General features: G+C 41.7%; 1 pseudogene; it reads right to left on the bottom strand.

The window, feature by feature from the left end:
- Positions 1-6788: 6788 nt before the first annotated feature.
- On the bottom strand, positions 6789-9053 carry LOC101178319 (annotated as a pseudogene).
- Positions 9054-10629: the final 1576 nt, after the last annotated feature.

Raw genomic sequence — 10629 nt, 5'->3', positions numbered from 1 at the left:
CATTGCACCTGTCTCTGCTGGGAGAAATACAGCCATTTTCTGGTTATAAGTGGGGAGGGGGGCTCTCCATCAGGGAAAAATGTGCCTTCCAGTTTCCTTTGTCCCAAAATGTGCTGTGGTGGACTACAATCCCCCTTCCCTAGTGAAGGCCTGTATCAAAGGCTAGGTCTCTAAGGATCTTGCAGTTCCCCAAGGTCCTGCTGGTCCCCTGTGGTTGCCATAGGCAGAGGAGGTTCTGGGAAGTGTTTGTGTTGGATCTAGTCATGCAGAGAGACACAAGGGCTAAAATTATCCGGACAGAATAGAGGCCCCAAACAGATGTACAGTCTGTATGGTGCTCACTACTTCAGCTCAGGTTTGAGGGGGAGAGCAAGCAAACCTGTGTGAATTCACCACCCAGTTGTCTGCCCTCCAGAAGTTCCCCAATCACTGCCAACAGTGGTGCCTGGGTTTGCAAGGGCAGAGGGGCTCTCAGACAAATTGGTGGCAAGCAGTTGGGTACAAGAGTGAGGAAAAAAAGACACACTCCCATCTAGACTTTCCATGGGACTCCAAGTTCCTCATGGGTCAGTCTCTGCCAGACATTTATGCCCTTTTTTTTCTCCTGTACCCCCAACTTCTTCCTGTGGGTTCTTCAAAAGGTTCTGACACTTTTCTCTCGGCATTCCACTTGGGCCACGATTATCATCTGTAACGTTAAATCTTCTTTCTAAGGAGAACTGATATCTGATGTCTCTAGTCAGCCATCTTGAAAAAAATCACCACATGATTTTCATTCTTTATTTTGTTAATGTGACATCACAATTATTTTTATTTAGCTTCTTTAGCTTTATTGAGGTGAAGAAATATGACAAATAAAATGGCATATATTTAAAATGTACAACATGATGATTTGAAGTAAGTATATATTGTGAACTGATTGCTGCAGTCAAGTTAATTATCATATTCACTACCTCAAGGGCTTAATTTTTTTCTTTCATTTTGATGAGAATGCTTAAGGTCTACTCTTAGAAATTTTCAAAGTATATAATTTAGTAGTATTAATTGTAGTCACCATGCTTTCCATTATATTCTCAGAACTTATTTATCTTAGAATGGAAAGTTTGTATACTTTGGCCTACACCTCCCAATTTGACCCGCCCCTAGACCTTATCAACTACCATTCTACTCTATTTCTAAGAACTCCATTTTATTGTTTTATATTCCACATTCACTTCTTTTGCTTTAAAATGAATTATGTAAATTACAGCACATACACTACAGAAAGAGGCAGAAAAAAGGCTAAAGGGTTTTAAACTACTTAATCTTGGGATTGGGGTAAAAACTATGACCTGTGGGTCAAACACAGTCCTTTACCTGTTTATGTAAATAAAGCTTTACTGGAACACAGCTATACTCATTGATTTACATAATATCTCTGTTTTCACACTTCAACAGCAGAAGTAAGAAGAAAGACTGTAGACTGTATAGCTCATATAATCTAAAATATTTATTATCTACCCTTTGCAGAAAAGCTTTCTAACTGGTTGTAAGTTAAAAAGAGCATCTTCATCACAATCTGAATGAGCTTCAGCTCATTCATCTTCACCAATGTTCTTGAGCCAGAATAAGTGGGTTAATGTATTTCCATATCATATGTGGTTTGTATTAGTCAATATTCTGTTGTTATAAAGGAATACTTCCGACTGGGTAATTTATTTTATTTTATTTTGTATTTATTTATTTATTTATTTGTTTGTTTGTTTGTTTTTCCAACACAGGGTCTCACTCTATCACCACTGGAATGCAGTGGCACGATCTTGCCTCACTGCAACTGCCACCTTCCGGGTTCAAGTGATTCTCCCACCTCAGTCTCCCATTTGCTGGAACTACAGGAGCAAGCCACCATGTCTGGCTAATTTTTGTATTTTTAGTAGAGGCGGGGTTTCACAATATTGGCCAGGCTCAAACTCCTGACCTCAAGTGATCTGCCTGCCTAAGCCTCCCAAGGTGCTGGGATTACAGGCATGAGCCCCCAGGCCCGGCCCCTATTTTTAAAATAGGTTAATTTACCTCACAGTTCTGCAGGCTATACAAGCATAGTGCCACTATCTGCTTTAGGCCAGGACCTCAGGAAACTTCCACTCATGGCAGATGGCAAAAGGGAACAGGTTTGTCACACGGTAAGAGAGGGAGCCAGAGAGATGCCATGCTCCTTTAAGCCACCAGCTCTCATGTGAACTAACAGAGCAAGGACTTGCTCATTACCACGAGGAAGGCATCAAGCCATTCATGAGGGATCCACACCATCACTCAAACACCTTCCACCAGGCCTCACCTCTGACACTGGGAATCACATTTCAACATGAGATTTGGAGGGGAGAAATATCCCAACTGTATCAGGTTACTCAAACATTCTGCTTATAATTTGTGCAGCCAAAACTAGTTACCAACTAAAAAATGGTATTAAAAATTTTTGTGTATAACCAAAAAATTATACAGATAGGTATAGAGAAAGAGAGAGGGAGAGGGAGAGGGAGAGAGGAAGAGGGAGAAGGAGAGGGAGAGAGGGAGAGGGAGAGAGGGAGAGAGGGAGAGAGGGAGAGGGGGGAGAGGGAGAGAGGGGGAGAGAGAGAGAGAGATAGGAGCTATCCAATTTGAGTGTAAGGAAATCTAAAAAAACAAATAAGAACTTAAAATCCTATTACTAGAAACTGCTTTTTGAAACCTAGAAATATTTTATTATGTTTTTCTTTATATTTAACAGTATGGGACTGTTAGTAGGACCCATACCAAAGACAATTTACAACTTCAAGTTTTACCCACGAATGATGTGACAAAAGCTTTTTGAATTCAAACTAACTAGCACTTCTATAAAACATTGATTTTAATAATATAATTGAAGTGATATAGCAAACTAAAAATGTTTTTATTTCTAAAGTAAATATTTTAGTCAAAGTTGCATCAAAAATCAAGCATTTCTTTGACATTTTTCAAGACTTTAATTTTAACTACAATTATAGTTAGTATTATATAGTACACATTATTTAAAATGTATTATAAACCTTTTTATATGAAATATAAAAGTTAAAAAGTTGTAACATGATTCATATTGAAAAACATGTAAAATTGTATACACTGCTCTCATACAGAAAGTGCCACTGGAATCACATAAAATGTACTAATGCTTCAAGGTGCCAGGCACAGTGCTTGGCACATATTACTTGATAAATGTTTGTTCACTCATTCTCTCATTTACTCATGTACTCAAAGAAATATGGGCTTAAGGAGAAACTGCATTATAATGAGAACTGAAAGCACGATCATTTTTCAACAAACTTTGAGTGTTGACAAAGACTTTAACGGACAGTGGAGCAGATGAGAGGATGATAATCAAGATTTCAAACTCCTTGGTTAAAATCTACTAAGTAAAGCCCTGGGTTCACAAGATGACATCATAGAGAATCAGAGTCAATACTCCACAAGAAGAATGCATTCTTTCAATACCCAGGTTGGGCTTTTATATATAATCATCTGCTTGAAGCTGGGAATAAGTCGTGTTAGAAGTAAAACACACAGTCCACCGGAAGGTAAGAACCACCTAATGGGGGACTTGTTTTTCTGCGCTGAGACTTCTTTTCAGGTAGGGTCTCATTCTCTTGGTTTTGACAACTTAATAAAAGTTGAATTAAAAAAAAAAAAACTGGCTTAACCCAAAAAGTTTTATTCTAAAATAAAGATAAATAAATCTAGAAGGTAGAGGGGTGTTTAACATTCCTATTTTTTTCCTGTTATGCATGAACCAATCCATCTATACTGCATATTTGTGCCAAAGTCACAATGTGAGGTGTCAACTTTTTGAGGAGCATTTCTGGGCTATTTGCAGAAGGTCTGATAAATGCAGTATTTTACCAGAGTAATAAGGTCTACAAAATGCAAAAAGCTGTAAAAAAGTGAAGAAAGTATGGGTACTAAGCAGAATATAAGATAAAAATTGATCTTGGAGGAAATTTATCCATTTTCTGTTTGCCCCAAGAATACTGTGCTGGCAGCAAGATGCACTTTTTTTTTTTCCTAAATGGGAAATGGGTTAAAAATCTGTAACAAAAATAAAACATAACACTGGCAAGTCATTTGCAGCTGGCCTGAATTGTCTTTGGTATTCAGAGAAGGAAAAAAAAAAAAAAAAATGGAGGGCCGGGCATAGTGGCTCATGGCTGTAATCCCAACATTCTGGGAGGCCGAGGTAGGCGGATCACAAGGTAAGGAGTTCACGACCAGCCTGACCAACATGGTGAAACCATGTGTCTACTAAAAATACAAATATTAGCCAGGCATGGTGGCATGCACCTGTAATCCAGCTACTCAGGAGGCTGAGGCAGGAGAACTGCTTGAACCCAGGAGGCGGAGGTTGCAGTGAGCCGAGATTGCACCACTGCACTCCAGCCTGGGCGACAGAGCGAAACTCTGTCTCGAAAAAAAAAAAAGGAAGTACTGCTATAGGTCCAGTCTTGTCATTCCACAGAAGGTAGGGAGAGGTGTAGAAGACCCTCTCAAATTCTTTGCTTATGAACTGACTCTGCTTGAATACTTCTCTACCTTCTCTTAACTCCAGTCACCTGAGTAATACAAAGAGAGCCGTTGGAGATACAGGTTGTGTCTCCTCATCCCTTGAGAATTTCCTGGGAGACCAAGAAGGCCTCATTACTCTGCATTCTTATAACAAATTAAGAGTTTGGAGACTTCAATGCCATCTGCACAGCTTCTCTGGGTCTTTGCCAATTAAATTTTCTTGCCTTTTTTTTTTTTTTAGTGATCCGTAAGTGGGCTTGTACTATTTTTAGCAAGGCTTTTTTGAGAACCAAGTACTTTCCCTTTTCTCTTCTAAAGTTATGGTCATCTACCTTTATCATTTAAACAATTTAAAGGCTTAAGTAGTAAAAAATACTACAATTTCAAAATATGTCCTAAAATTTAACTCTCTTAAAGACTTTATTGTAACTGGCTCTACATCCTTATTTTCTATGTTTACTGAAAACTTTTGTAGGGGCTGTCATTTATGCATCATTGGCTGGGCTGTGAGAACTGTTTAATAATTTGTGGTCTAAGATGATCAACCTTGGAAAATATCTAATTATATTCATTCATTAAATCTTTTCCCAACTTAAATCTAAAAGCTTAGTTTAAAAGAAATGTTATCAAATAAGGAAATAAGCCTTCAGAATTCCCGTTGCATTTCTTGTATGAATTTTTTTGTCTCATTAAACTTTGTTTAATGAGGCAAAATCTTTAAATTCAGAGTAAATATCATTCTAGTTACACTGTTTCGAATTTTATTAATGTCAATGGAAGATGTCTAAATTAAACAAAAAGTCCCTTCAGTTTATGTGACAGAAAATGTGTAAGCATTAGATATTTATTTTACACCATAGTCACTGATAAATTTTTTTGCCAAAATATAAAGAATTAGTAATTTCTTTGAAAAGAAATAACAATGCAAAACCTACTGATGGTAAGAGAAAATCCCTGAGATACATACTTCGACACTTTTATCACTGAAAACGATTTTGAAGCTATTCTAATTATTTTGATTTCTATAAAGATTAAGAGAAAAAATTTTAAAAACATAAAATATTTGTGAATGGCATGCTCACCTGATAAGATAACGAAGGATATCATCCCAGATAGAATATTTAAGAAAGTTGCATAGTGTTTTGTTTTTGCTTTAATGAGTTGTAAAAGTAATTTAGCTTATCAAGACAAATTCAGAGCTACATAATAGTATCCTGAATTTTGCCAAGTCACATAAATAAAGTTGTGAGTTGGATGACTCTCCTAACTTTATTATGAGATTAAAGTGGATAAAACTTGCTCAGTAGATTTATTAGTTCAGAAAAATAATCTGCTACCAGCAAAACCAAGAATTTCTTTTAGAACAGGTTTCAAGGCAACAAACTGCGGCATTTTCTGCACTTTTTTGTCATGCTACCACCACTGACTGAACCACATGAACTAAGTCTCAAACTCAGGCTTATAGGTAGTGGTTATGATAAATAGCAGTTTTAATGATTTCATATGAAGACAATGACTTGAAGAGTATTTTTTGTGAGATCATGACCCTGGAGGAAACTAAATTTAACCATGAAATTTAAATGAAATATATTTTATTTAAACAGATTAAATAGGATTTGAAATGGTTGCCAGTCTGGTCATCCAATAGGGAACTTGAAAATTCAGACATGGATTGGCACTTCTGTTTGTTTTTTGAGTCTTCTTGTCACTGATGCAGTTATACTATCTTTTTTCTTTACCTTAGTTCATTACATTACTAAAATGGAGAAAAATGAGACAATGTGGAATATTTGACAGTTGCTCCACTGTAGGAATATATAATTGGTTCCAAAGGCCATCCTTAACTCCTGCAAGGTACTCTATACTCTTGGCTTTCTCTTAGGAAGTCTAGCCTCCAGACTCCAGAACTCTACAAACCATATATATGTGTGTGTGTGTGTGTGTGTGTGTGTATGTGTGTGTATAAATATATGTAACTCTCTCTAAATATAAAACTCTCTCTATATAACTCTCTATATACATACATAGTTTTATATTGTTTTATATATATATATAAAATATATATGGTTTGTAGAGTACTTGGTGGTGCAAAAGTAATTGCGATCTTTGCTATAACGCACATCATTCTTATATGACCACTATCATGTTGACTTAGAGGTCTAGGTTTTCAGACTAATTTCTATAGTGGTCCATGTAAACAAAACAGGTGAGACTGGTCATGGTCCTCGGAACTGCTTTTATCCAACAGCAGAATTACCTGAAAGTGTGGTGTTAGCTAAATGTAACACAGGCAGAGGGTGAGCCTCTGTATTAAACACCTAGTAGTCTAAAGGTAAAAGGTCACCACTGGAGAAGAGCAGATACAAATATTTTAGTGTTTCAGCAAGAAAGACAACCCGCTGTACATCATCATGTGTAGGAGTAGAGAAATGTACATCTTTGACTCTAGAAAATCCACCACTGACTCAGCAATACTTTTCAATGGCCAGTGCTGTTCCCTGCCCCACTGCCTGTATTTTGGATTGTGAGAGAATCACCATAGGTACCAACAAGTTTCAATTACTTCTGGACAGAGGATGTAATACTTTTCAGCCTGACAGCCACAACCTCCACTGCACCATCAAACTTGACTGACTCAGGACCTAGCTTTAATGCAGTCTGTCATATGACTCATGACATGTACATGCAATTTCCACCCCAGCTGTAAATAATGACAGACTTATCTGTTCTGGAACCATCTTCTCCTAGTGCAAACATTACCCCAGCAAAGCAGGCCAGATGCCCCATCTTGTTTTCCAAGTGCCCACTGATCCATTCTTTACTAAAAATTAAGACATCCATGAGAGTTCTTTTTTGCAGCCTCAAGAGCATCATCACACATCTTTCTCCATTCATGGTCTGTTTTATCTGACATCAACCATGCTCTCAGTAAGTATTCATAAAAACTGTCTCCCAGATCACCAAGTGATGTGTCATATCGACCCCAGCGCCCTGTTCTTGGGCTCAATTTGGATAAAGACCATTTGGACAATCCATTTTCTGAAGCAGTTTCCGCATGTACATGACCTTGTTGTAGTAAACCAGGTCTGCTGTCAAGCAGCTGAGATGGATGAACTCCATATGCAGTGTACCAGATTCAGCCAGAATGCTGCTACATGCAGGCTCCTAGCCTCAGTTGCACCCTACTCCACTCTGCAAATGTACCATTGTCCAGGGAATCCCAGTACATGTGTGAAAGGCAGGAAGGAGTTTCTTAGCCAGTTTCACAGCTTTAATCTTGAATATCTCCTTTCCTGAAAGGTGATATGCTGCAAGTAGGCCTTCAATAAACTGAATGTTGACTTCAAACACAAACATCTCTGAATTTACACTGACCTCAAGGTTGTCTTTAAACAATCTTTGCACATCTAGAATTCAGCATGAAGCCCCATGATATAAAGGGTATCCAAAGCATCTACAATGGTAGCACCCATTTGTGAACTTTCAAATGTTAGTGGCACATCCTTTCCTTTTAATAGGTCTGAGTTCATTATGCCCCCACCTGTATGTCCTATAATTATCCTAGGCATGTTTCATGCTTTAATTTTTTTCCATTTTCTTTTTTATGTTGTCTTCGGGGTCCTCACCATTCATGCCTACAAAGTTTGAAATAGGGACTGGTGGCAGTGCCTTGTTCTCTGTCTTCATTTCTCGGACCTTATTTTTCTCTATCTGAATTTCTGCTTGAATTTCCTTGCTTGACTTTTCTTTCCTTTCCTTTTTTTCGAGATGTAGTCTCACTCTGTCACCCAGGCTGAGTGTTGTAGTGCCATTAGGGCTCACTGCAGCCTCCACCTCCGAGGCTCAAGCAATCCTCCCACCTTAGACTCCAGAATAGCTGGGATTACAAGAGGGCACTACCAGGCCTGGCTAGTTATTGATTTTTTGCGGAGACAGGGTCTCATCATGTTGCCCAGGCTGGTCTCAAACTCCTAGATGAAAGCCATCCTCCTGACTTGGCCTCCCAAAGTGTTGGGATTACAGGTGTGAGCCACAGCGGCCAGGCTGCTTGACTTTCTCAATTTTTCTTTTGTCTCTTCCAGGGACTTGTCATGATCAGCTCGAATTTTATTTCTCAGAGGTTCTTCTTCTTTTTCCCTGTGTGTATGTTAATTGGGTGCATAGATCAGGAAGACTTCAGGGTTTTTAGCCCCCTTTGCCAGCTACTACATGAGGAATTAACACATCGTCTAAACCCATATCAAATCGTTTGTTTTGAGAAGCCTAGAAGAAAAAAGAATGCCCCCAAACACAGGGTGATGAAGGCACTAAAAATAAGTGTCTTCTCAGAAAGTCTCAAGGTAGCGCTGTGATGTGGGGAGGGCGGCCCCAGGTTCAGAGGTGGGATCCCACGTCTGGAGAGGGCAGCAGGGCTGGGATAGTCATTGTTTATGCTCTTGAAGACAATACTCCACAAAGTTCTCATAGCAAATGCACGATACACTGAACTGTCTTCAAAATCTTGGCAAAAATGGAAAAACTCAATTTTGCTCCACTTAAAGGACTGCTGCGCTTCTTCACTGGCACCTCTTTGACGCTCCTCCAATTCCATTCAGAAACGTGAGTGACCCCCCGCCTGAAACGATCACAAGCTTATGTCCTGCAAGATCTCGTTTGCCCTTTGACTTTCAGGGCCCTATCGGGTTATCAGAAGACTCTTCATTCCTAGGGATACATCAGAGAAGTCACACTGCAAAGGAGCTGCCCCTTGGGGAGGTGCTCAAGGGTGGTCTTCTGCCCCAAAAGAGAGTCTGGCTAAATCGGAGGAATTGCAGAAGGTTCACCATCTCCTCTGGTGCTTCTATTCCAGAATCTCTTAACCTTAGTGGTGGAAAAAATAAGGGTCTCCACCGAAGCCTGAAAACAGGGAGGAAGGTTTCCCGCCTCCCGCAGGCCAAGGCAGGGGCGCTAGGGGAAGGAGCAGGAAGGGACCGGCCCCCCGCGCTTCCCGACGCTGCCAGGCAGGCTCCCGGGCCGGACAGAGCTCCGAGGCTGCCTCCGGGCAGTCACGTCCAACGTACCTGAGCCCGGCCAGCCGCTGTCGCTGTCGCCGCCGCACTGGCCTGTCCGGACTCACCTTCCTCCTCCTCCGCTGCCCCCGAGAAGCTCAGCGTGCAGTCAGGGGAGGCGCGGCGGCCCCGCGGCTGGTCAGTTCACCAGGTGCCTGCTCCCGAGCGAGTTGCCACCGACCCCGCCGCGCCCGGCCGAGCCCCGCGCTCCGCAGCGTGGTAAGGAGCCGAGCAGCGACCCTTGCTCCGAGAGCCCGGGGCCGGCGCCTGCCCATTCCTCGCGCAGCCGTGGGGCAGCGGGTGGCCCCGGGCGCGCACGAGCAGCCGCTTCTCCGGCGGGCAGAGGCCGGCTCCGTGTCCTCGGCCAGCCGCCGTGGGGGCCTCCTCCGCGCTGCCGCGCGTGGCGCCCGGCTCGGCCTAGCTGCGGCTGCTGAGAGACGGCGCCCACGCGCGGGGATGCGGCCAGACCTCTGCCTCCCCAGGCCTGGTGGGCGCGGAACAGCTGCGGGGCGACAAGCGCTGGGCGCACGCACGCAGGAGCCGGAGGGTGGAGCCTATGGGGCGCCTCCCGAACCCGCCCCGACTCGCGAGTGGGCGGCGCCGGCGGCGGATCGTGGGGCGCGCTCCCTGGAGTCCACAGTTAAGTGACACCATCCTGGGTTTGCCTTTCTCTGTCGGGATCATTTCTCTTAGCATGACGTCCTCCAGGTCAGACACAAGGTCACAGATGGCGGTTTCTGCCTTCCTCTTGCCGAGTATATTTCATTAAATATATATCGCACATTTTCTGTATCCAGTCATCCCTCTGTGGATTGATAGGTTGTTTCTGTGTCTTGGCTGGTTTAAATGATGCCATAATAAACATAAAGTGAAGATTATCTCTTTAAGATATCGATTTCCTTTCCTTCACATACATACCCAGAAGTGAGTTGTATTTTTAACTTTTTGAGGAACCTCTATATGTTAGTTCACATGTCTGCACCAATTTACATTCCCACCAACAGTGTACAAGGACTTCCCTTTCTCTACA

This window comes from Nomascus leucogenys, chromosome 10 (genome assembly GCF_006542625.1).
Source record: "Nomascus leucogenys isolate Asia chromosome 10, Asia_NLE_v1, whole genome shotgun sequence".
NCBI lineage: Eukaryota > Metazoa > Chordata > Mammalia > Primates > Hylobatidae > Nomascus > Nomascus leucogenys.
Note: the sequence above shows the minus strand (reverse complement) of the source record. Positions and strands in the feature narration are given on the sequence as shown.